This window comes from Pseudorasbora parva, chromosome 3, assembly GCF_024679245.1.
Source record: "Pseudorasbora parva isolate DD20220531a chromosome 3, ASM2467924v1, whole genome shotgun sequence".
NCBI lineage: Eukaryota > Metazoa > Chordata > Actinopteri > Cypriniformes > Gobionidae > Pseudorasbora > Pseudorasbora parva.
In genome coordinates, this window is record NC_090174.1 from 56,155,082 (window position 1) to 56,164,774 (window position 9,693).

The following is a 9,693-nucleotide window of genomic DNA, read 5'->3' on the forward strand; positions in this document are numbered from 1 at the left end:
ATACGTTTTTTCACAACGTTGCAGAAACGTTCTTATAACGTCTTTATCACGTTGCCACGTCTCCTTGTAACGTTGCAGAAACGTCTTTATCACGTTACCGCGTCTACTTACAACGTTGCAGAAACATATTTATAACGTTTTTTATCACCTTACCATATCCTCTCCTTCCAACATTGCAAAAATGTGTTTATAACGTTTTTGTCACCTACCACGTCCATCTCCTTCCAACGTTGTATAAACGTACCACATTCAAACTGGTTCTTCACTTCACACATGCTGTGATCAAAATGTTTTTTTGTTTTTACTGTTATCTTTAATATAAAAACAATATTATAACTACAGTAATAAAAATATATTGTGGTCTTTTTAGATCTCTGTATAATTTGTCAAGGCTAATCACACGTTATAATATTTCTGTCAATCTTAATATTCAGCTTATTAATAACGCTTTTTACATTTCACCTTACCTGTAGGCCTTACCTCTGCTTGTTTCCCATTTTATTAAACTACATAAACATATGTAGTACTAATAATTTATACTACACACAACATTTGTCAGTCATTGTATTTATTCACACAATATAAAAAGCAATATGATAGAGGTAAGTTCACAAAAAAAGAAAAAATCTGTCATTTACTCATCCTTGCATTATTCCAATCTAAATCTGTATGACTTTCCTTTGTTAAACACAAAGGGAGGTGTTAATGTTAACCTTAAGTCAGGAGATATTAAGCATAATGTTCCTTATACACTATTCACTTTTTTGAACAAAAGAAAGTGAATGGTGAATAAGAAACATTAACTCGAATGTCTAACAAAGTCATACAAGTTTGGAACAACAACAGAAAAGTTACATGATAACAGCTTTTTCATTTTTAGTAGAGATAATGTAAATTGAAATCCTTGAGATAATTGTAGAAGACTACAATTAAAGCTCTCATTAATAATAAGAAAAAAATTCTAAACAGATAAATAAAAATACCGGTATGCCAATAAAACAAAATGGTACAAATAAAGTACAGCACATGCAAATTATGCAATGACTGGGAATTTAAATAAGAACATGAACAAAAAAATGTAGAGAAAAATCCATAAAAATTCAGTGCACAGATGTTATAACAAAAGAGATTAATTTATAAAATGTAAATTCTCATTTTAACTAATTACAGATTATGTTATTGCATATGTTATTTTACTGCAATCTATTTTTTCTATTGTACCTGGTGTACATTAAACAAGCTAAAAACCCCAGGAACAAAACCCAGAAGTTTTTATAAGCTGTTGACCAAAAAAACAACGAGTGTTTAAAGACTAAAGTGGATACAGGCACTTGAGACAGAGCGCGTCATGCTATATTACACTGAGAACTACACACACTGGAGGGGAAAGTAATCAGCAAAAGGAAATATAATATATAATATATAAAACTGACATTTGGATATTTAACAAAAGGTTTACTGCACACGTAGGCATATGGAGTGTCAGGATCCCAAAATTGACCCATTCTTCTTGCTGAAGCTTCACGTTTTATTGCCTGTATCCACTTTTGTCCTTAAACGCTTGTTTTTTGGGGTCGACAGCTTATAAAAACTTAGTTATGTGTTTTTTACCTTGTGTGCTGCACACCTCGTCACATATGAGCTTTTAGACATTGCCGTTTTTGTTATAAGTAAAAAAAGACGAGGTGACCACTTCACGCAACACAAAATCAATGGAGAGCGTTGGAATGTTTCCTCCCCGGTGTGGGCGTGGTCTAAATACACTCTGTCTCTATTAATGTTCAATAAATAATATTTTATAATATTGGCATACCTGATTTTGAGAAACAGTCAAGTGTTTTAGTCTGTTTCACATTGGTACACTAAATAGATGTATTATAGCAAACAAAGTTTAGTCGTGTTCCTGAGTAATATCTGCATGCACCTAATTCTGCAGAGAACATATAATACACCATTAGACAGCAATCCATATGAGACAGAAGTCTGGTCTGGAAGGTGGATCTGGAACCGACTTCTGTCCTGGTTTTCACAACATCTCTTGTTTATCCGTCTTCACAAACTGCCCTGAAATACAATTCAAACATCAACAAGGATTGTTATAAATATAATGTGAGGTTCGTACATTCACAATGCTCATCTGGCCTCGGTGGTGAAGTGTGCAGAAAATTCTGCCGGACTGAAATTTAGTCTTTTAGTCTTACCCTTCTTATACTAATGGTAACACATTTATAACACAACAATAATTCACTCTCAAAGCTACCTCTCTTTAATACTGCAAATACCACGTAGAGCCAAACATGGATGAAATCACAGAATCCAGTCACAAATGGAATTTACTGTATTAAGCAGAACGTTACAGAATTTGGAAATATTCTTTATGTATAAATCAAAATAAGGGCTCTACAATGAATCAGATATTGATACAGACTAGTGTCTGAATATTAAAGCTCAAAAAGACTGGAACTGAAATCTGAAGTCTTTGTTCTGCCATGTCTATAGTATGTAAATAACTACTACTACTTAAACCGAAGCACGCCAGACACTTGTGATGATTTCAGTATCTACTGTCTCCCTATACGCACACATGAACTGCATCTGCAAAGTTGATCTCAGAGTTAATTAATGAACATTTAACCATTTAATTTGCTAGAATGATCAACATATACACACAGGAATGTATGTATGGTTGTATGTATGTATGTATGTTTTACTTACAAGTCAGATGGTTCATAGTGCTGGACAGCCATCACAATCTAGGAACATAAACAATTTGTCACAGAGCCAACAATAAGTGGTAAACTATACAATGTCACTCAGGTAGGTTTATTAGAAATAAATAAACTAGTGCATAGGTGAAAATGCAGCAAAAAAAAAAAAAAAGATTAATATACAGGATATATACAATATATAATATCGTAAGATACCAGAATTTACGTTTAGGTTTTACAGATGCATGGTTATATACGTGGTCAATACTTGTTTACTATGAAAGATCAAACATGTTTGAAATAGCGCATGTGAGTGACGTCACCGAGTCACGTAAAGTGCAAACTGTTTGGTTAAATACTTAAATTAACGTTCCTTTCATTCAACCATTGACAAATAGCCAGCAAAACATTAACAAAACCTCTTATCTACACATAATATGGAATTAAAAGCCCAACTTTCATAAATAAGAGCTCAGGGCTATAGTTAGCCTAACGTTACCTCTCAATTAGCCTAACGGTTAAGACGCTAACGGACTTTTTCCGAAGACACTAAACCATTTCTTTACAGTAAATATTCAACAGAAGCGTGTTAGAAAGTGTCCAGAACAGTTGTATGTATTATATGTGTAATATTAGGGACTAAACTTACCTGAAATTAGTGAAAACAACAGTGACAGACGGAGCTTTGCTGCTTGTTGTCAGACGAGCTGCCCCGTTTCCATGGTAATTCCATCCGCTCCAGTTTGTTTAAAAGCGACTCGAATGTTCAACACGCACGCACGTTAAACACGTCATGTGTAATTTGTGCAGTGTTGCGTTTACATGAATACATATTTTTATACTGAAGTATAATATCCCGATAGTTAAGTAGGCCATCGTTTAACTGCAGCCTATGCCTACGTAAAACTTTAAATGGAATGAGAATGAAATCTTGTATAATATAATATAATATAATATAATATAATATAATATAATACTCTAATATAGCTATTCTATCAGTTAAATGAGCACCTTAAAGTATATTCACAACATTGATATAGAATGCTCAGCTCTGCATCAGCCTCATCTGTTACTCGATCAGTCACTGAATCGTTGATGTTAAAATGTTACTGTCACGTTCTGTTTATATTCTGTGTATATTTTTCACAAACAGAACATAGCCTACCGTTGGAGGTTTGGCATATGGTTGTATTTTGGTACTACCATGACGTTTTTAAAACGTTTTATTTCAACGTTCAGATCACGTTATTTTAACACCTGGATAAAACGTCTACCAAAGGTTGTAGTTTGGTCTAGTTTAGTTTTCGTAGTAGACAAACGTGATATTTACGTTTTTTTGACTACTTAAAGAAAACGTCCCAGGTTGGTATTTTCACAACGTTTTTAAAACGTTTTTTTCCAACGTGCAGATAACGTTATTTTAACACCTGAATAAACGTCTCCCAAAAGTTGTAGTTTGGTCTAGTTTTGTTTTCGTAGTAAACAAACGTGATATTTACGTTTTTTTGACTACTTAAAGAAAACGTCCCAGGTTGGTATTTTCACAACGTTTTTAAAACGTTTTATTTTGGTTACATTATTTTTCTATTTTAAAAAACGTTTTTAAAACGTCTTTAAAACGTTGTACTACAACATTACCTAATTGCAACCAGAATACAACGTTGTGGAACGTTGTAAAAACGTTTTGTGTTTGCTGGGAGTATGTATGAGGAGGTATCTGGATTGAAGCAGCCATTTGGCTATTTTTCTGCAAAGATTTTCTGATAATTCTTCAAATGTTCATTTTTATTTAAGTTTTGAAAGCATTAAGTGTGGCATTGAAAAAGTGCCTGTGTTTAAACATAAACGAATTCCGTTTTTGTGACGCATGCGCATTTACAGCGTTGCTGAAATGTCTTGTAGCCTGCAGTGCAAACAACAAATGCAGTTTTTTTTGCTGATTGTTATTATTATCTAGGTCCCTGGTAATTTAGAAATTACTCCCCCACATCTGATAATATGGAAATGGAAGCGACTAAAGTGCAAATTCTCGACAGGCTCCAGAAGGAAGCAGACTCTCTTTGAGTGTAACTTTACAGCAGAAAAAAAACTGTTTACAATCTGGTACAAATTGTAGTTTTGGTCTATACGGCTAATTTTGCCCTTCTGACAACTGTGAGGGGGGTGTTTTTTAAATCACTTTGGATTTAATTAATTTATGGTTGGTTTAATGATTATGAACACAAGGTGAACCATGTAAAACCAAATCTATATTTATTGCATTTAGATACGGTCAGACCCCTGCAGTGTCAAGTGAAGGAAGCTCCTCTCATGAGATGGCTAACCTGAGTCTGATGACACTGTTCTTCAGAGAGATGGAGGCCCTTCAAGAAAGCAACAGAATGCTGAAGATGAATCCAGAATTGTGAGTGTCATTAAATATTATTCTATGTCCAGTACAAATTTTAAAACATAACGAATGAACATGAGAAATTAAAACATGACTGGGTAACCAACCACACAATATTTGCCTTTGTTCAGACCTGGAATTTACATGTGTCTTGGCTCTTGGGTGATTGATGTGTCTTGATTCGTGTTAATTCAAGACTGGACAAAGTTAAAGGGTTACCCAAAAGTGTAAAATTGTTGTCATTTTCCCCCCGCATTCATTCCAAAACAGAAAAGACTTTAGTTAATCTCTGAAACCCAAATGAATATATTTTAATTATAAAGAGCTATCTACCACTTTTTTGAGGGGTGAACTTTTTTTCTTTTTCCTTTAGAAAAAGGATATGGCCTAGACCTCATTATAACAATCGAATCTCAATGTGTTTGTGTGTGATTTACACCTGTACTTAAAATTGTTCATTTGTGCGTCACCCAAGATGAATATTAATGTCCGGTGTAAACAATGCTACTCTGTGACTACGCTGAACAAAATGGTTCCTGAGAGATATGGTTGTCAATGTGCTATGTAACTGTTGGATGTTTTTGTTTTTTTGTTAGTTTTGATTTTTGGTAAGAAGACCTCAACTGGTTCCTGAAAAAAGCTTCTTCCAAGACCTTCAAGGACCTGATTGACTGCAGAATCTGCTGTGAAACGATAAAACAGATGATTTAGGTTCGACTATAGTTCAGAATAAGATTTTCTATACATGTTAATGCATTTTTTTTTCATGCTGAAGTTGTCACATCTGTTATTTAGCATCAATTCGTCTCTTACTTCATTTGATTCCACCATTACACAAGGGTGCCAGAGACCTGGAAAGATGTCCTCATTTCAAGCTAAAAAAACACCTTGTTTTCTTCAAAAAGGTGAATTTGGACATGTCTGTCACACTACCTGTTTGCCTTAAAATATTTCCATTTTGGTTGATTGTATTGTTGAAAAGTAATATAAAGATGGCCAATTGGAGAGCGGACTTTGAGTGTTATTTATGTCTTTAATCTTTAGGCAGGGACTGACATACAACAACACCTTGATTGAGAGACTACACAGCAATACCTGCTCGTTGATGGGACAAAGAGGAACAGCATTCACGGATGCTACACAAGTGTCAACAAGTAGCTTTCTGCAGTCTTGTTTAAATGTACCCATCATATTTGTTCACGTCTGGGCAAATTTGATAATTTTATGCGTTTTATTATTATCATTTTTTTATTATCATTTTTCTGCAGCACCTCATAAATGTGATTGACTAATTGACATTTACACATCTGGCATTTGTTCTAGATTAGCCACTTTGCCCATATACATCTGTCTGTAAACTCTTGATTTTATGTCTGCTCTTGTACATGAAATTCAAAAACAGCAGTGACTGAGAGGAAAAACAGAGAGAGCACAGACTACTTGCAATGTTGACATATTGCATGCTCTTTAGAGGCTAATTTAACCACCACCTGGTGGACAAAAACAGGATTTGCGTTAGAATGAATTTATTCCAAGTTCACATATTTCAGTCATTAAACCTGAAGAGACAAGTAAAGTTTCATAAATTTAATTTTAAACATGTAGAAATGAAAATTGATACCTGAAGGTTATCTTTCAAACGAGTCGCTGCATGAACCGTTCCAAAGCCTCCTTCACCCAGTTGAATGCCGATTTCATAGCTGTATGAACTGATGTCTGTATATGAGGTGTTGACATGAAATATCAAGCAGTGACACCAGCTACTTCATCTAAAACTATTTCAACAAGATTTGTCTGATTTGTGTATTTAAATTACTAAAATGTATGCTTTAATATTTGTGCCTTTTAAATTGATTGAATTCATCACTACAGGACTATTTAAGAAAACTCTTGTAGGCATTAAAAATGATCAGTGTAAAATATGCAACTTCACTCACACCTAAACATTTAAAGCGTCTTCTGGTAGACGGTAGTAGACATCGTTGTTCGCTCAAGTCCTCATCGTCATGAGGGTCACCAATGATAGGTTGCTCCATTGACTGGTCTTGACTCCGGTCATCATTGACTTCAGGGTCATCAGTGATAGGTTCCTCTGCAGTACAGTGTACTTCAGGATCATCAGTGATAGGTTCCTCCATTGACTGGTCTTGACTCTGGTCATCATCGACTTCAAGGTCATCAGTGATAGGTTCCTCTGCAGTACAGTGTACTTCAGGATCATCAGTGATAGGTTCCTCTGCAGTACAGTGTACTTCAAGGTCATCAGTGATAGGTTCCTCTGCAGTACAGTGTACTTCAGGATCATCAGTGATAGGTTCCTCCATTGACTGGTCTTGACTCTGGTCATCATCGACTTCAAGGTCATCAGTGATAGGTTCCTCTGCAGTACAGTGTACTTCAAGGTCATCAGTGATAGGTTCTTCCCATTGACTGGTCTTGACTCTGGTCATCATCGACTTCAAGGTCATCAGTGATAGGTTCCTCTGCAGTACCATGTACTTCAGGATCATCAGTGATAGGGTCCTCCATTGACTGGTCTTGACTCTGGTCATCATTGACTTCAAGGTCATCAGTGATAGGGTCCTCCATTGACTGGTCTTGACTCTGGTCATCATTGACTTCAGGATCATCAGTGATAGGGTCCTCCATTGACTGGTCTTGACTCTGGTCATCATTGACTTCAGGATCATCAGTGATAGGGTCCTCCATTGACTGGTCTTGACTCTGGTCATCACTGACTTCAGGGTCATCAGTGATAGGTTCCTCTGCAGTACAGTGTACTTCAGGGTCGCTGGTGATATCCTGATAAGAAGGCTCACCTAAAGATGGTAATGACACAAATATTACATTATTAATAAACTTACTTTAACTGTGCTTCTACATTTTTGACTTTCTTTTCGTTCTTTATAAACAAAAATAAGTGCAGAGCCAGTGCAGACTCCAATAAGCAAAAAGTTACATATTCTCTTAATATGAACATCTCGTTTACCATCATCACTCTAGTCCATGTTTTCATCTTGACCTGAGTGGGTGTTTTCGTTCCCGCTGGTAAAAAGCGTACAGTCCTAATAAAGTCAACAGCACCATTTTGATGCCTTAAATAGGCTAACCGCTAACTGTCACTGCAAGATGTGAAGTGAGGTCAATGGTTTATTTATCGGTGCTGATTTAAGTCGTGTACAGATAAAAATGGTGTAATATTGACAAATCTATTGCGCAATAAATCAGTGTATTTAAAATGCAAGCAAGTTGTTGTGATTTAAGCATGAATCAAGTAAAGACACAAGAAACAACGTTCGGCCTAAATAAGTTTAGTAAATTAATTCACAATATATACATTAATCTTATTCCTAATGATGAACATCTTAATATTTATGTAATTATTACATGAAGCACGTAAATGATAAAGACCTAGTTTGAAATTAGACAAAAGTGTATTAGTTTGTCTGATTAACATTTCTGTCAAATATGATGTTTAATTTAGCTGTACTTGCATCTGTCTCACACTTAATGGCTGTTTACTGAAGCGTTGAGCCAGAATTTACACTGAGCAGCTTCTGTGAACATAAAGCCCGCCTACTTTGATTTGATTGGTCATCCCAAATATTTTGTCATGGAGCCATGGACCCTTTTCACAGAGCGTTAGTGAAGGCTCGTTTTAACATTCACCGGCATCAGAAATCCTGCCAGGTTTCAAAGTCCTTTATTCATAATTTTTTTTAAAAGAGAGGTTCGACAGTACACCCAAAATATTTCATCATCTAACAATTATAAAGCTTTTAAGGCAATAAACTTCCTCTTTTTTTCATTAAAAGTTTTCTGTTCTGTTTTTCTTTTTCTGTGTATATAATCTATTTAATCTATTTATGTTACCTATATATGTATAAATGATGCTTTGCTGTTATTATCTTTTCATCCTGTGTAACTTTTAACTTTTTTTCACTATATACTTGTATGTGGCATTAATTGCACTTATTACTGTTGACTGCACATTGATGTCTACAATAAATTAGTTCCTATTGGCATTTTAATGTAAAGTTACTACAAGACAAAAGTTTCTGTGAATCTTTTAAGCATTTTTGGGATGTGAAAATGTAATTCTTCGGTGGAAATTGGTAAAGCATAGCCTGACGTGGTCATACTCAATTCTAGTCAGAATATGAGTCTGAAACTGCTCCTTTGGGCTGTGATTATGGGGCGTGTTTCAACCGAACCAGGAAAGACATCAGTTGGATAGACCAACAACCAATCAGAGCAACGAAGCAACGCATTAGGTTAGTTGTCAAATGTCAACATAGTTCAGCTGCACTGGGTTCAGCTGCACTCCCAAACCCCCCGGGTTGTTTTCTATGTCCGCGGGTTGAAGCGACTATTATGTGATATATAGACCCATGAGTGTGAATTTTAGCAAGCATCCTTGCTAAAATAACACATTTTACCCCCAAATGCCATTTTCCCTCCGGAGAACCCCTGAGAAGCTATTGTTTAGGGCTAACGTTAGTAGTTGGCGGGTTTTGTTGTAAAAACTTTGCAACCCTGTCTGGCAACCCCTTTGATGACGTGCATGATTACGTTACTGTTGATCATCTCTCCGTC

General features: G+C 35.5%; 2 long non-coding RNA genes across 3 annotated transcripts; one reads left to right on the forward strand and one right to left on the reverse strand.

The window, feature by feature from the left end:
* Nucleotides 1-638: 638 nt before the first annotated feature.
* LOC137072075 (uncharacterized) lies at nucleotides 639-3,575 on the reverse strand. The gene is made up of 3 exons (XR_010904613.1): nucleotides 3,358-3,575; nucleotides 2,716-2,753; nucleotides 639-2,064 (listed from the first exon to the last, which is right to left on the reverse strand). It is a non-coding gene; the product is annotated as an uncharacterized lncRNA (long non-coding RNA).
* Nucleotides 3,576-4,979: 1,404 nt separating this feature from the next.
* On the forward strand, nucleotides 4,980-9,138 carry LOC137072076 (uncharacterized). Of its 2 annotated transcripts, XR_010904615.1 has the most exons (5): nucleotides 4,980-5,112; nucleotides 5,694-5,808; nucleotides 5,893-6,002; nucleotides 6,142-7,574; nucleotides 7,617-9,138. It is a non-coding gene; the product is annotated as an uncharacterized lncRNA (long non-coding RNA). The 2 variants fall into 2 exon arrangements; XR_010904614.1 differs by having other exon boundaries at nucleotides 6,142-9,138.
* Nucleotides 9,139-9,693: the final 555 nt, after the last annotated feature.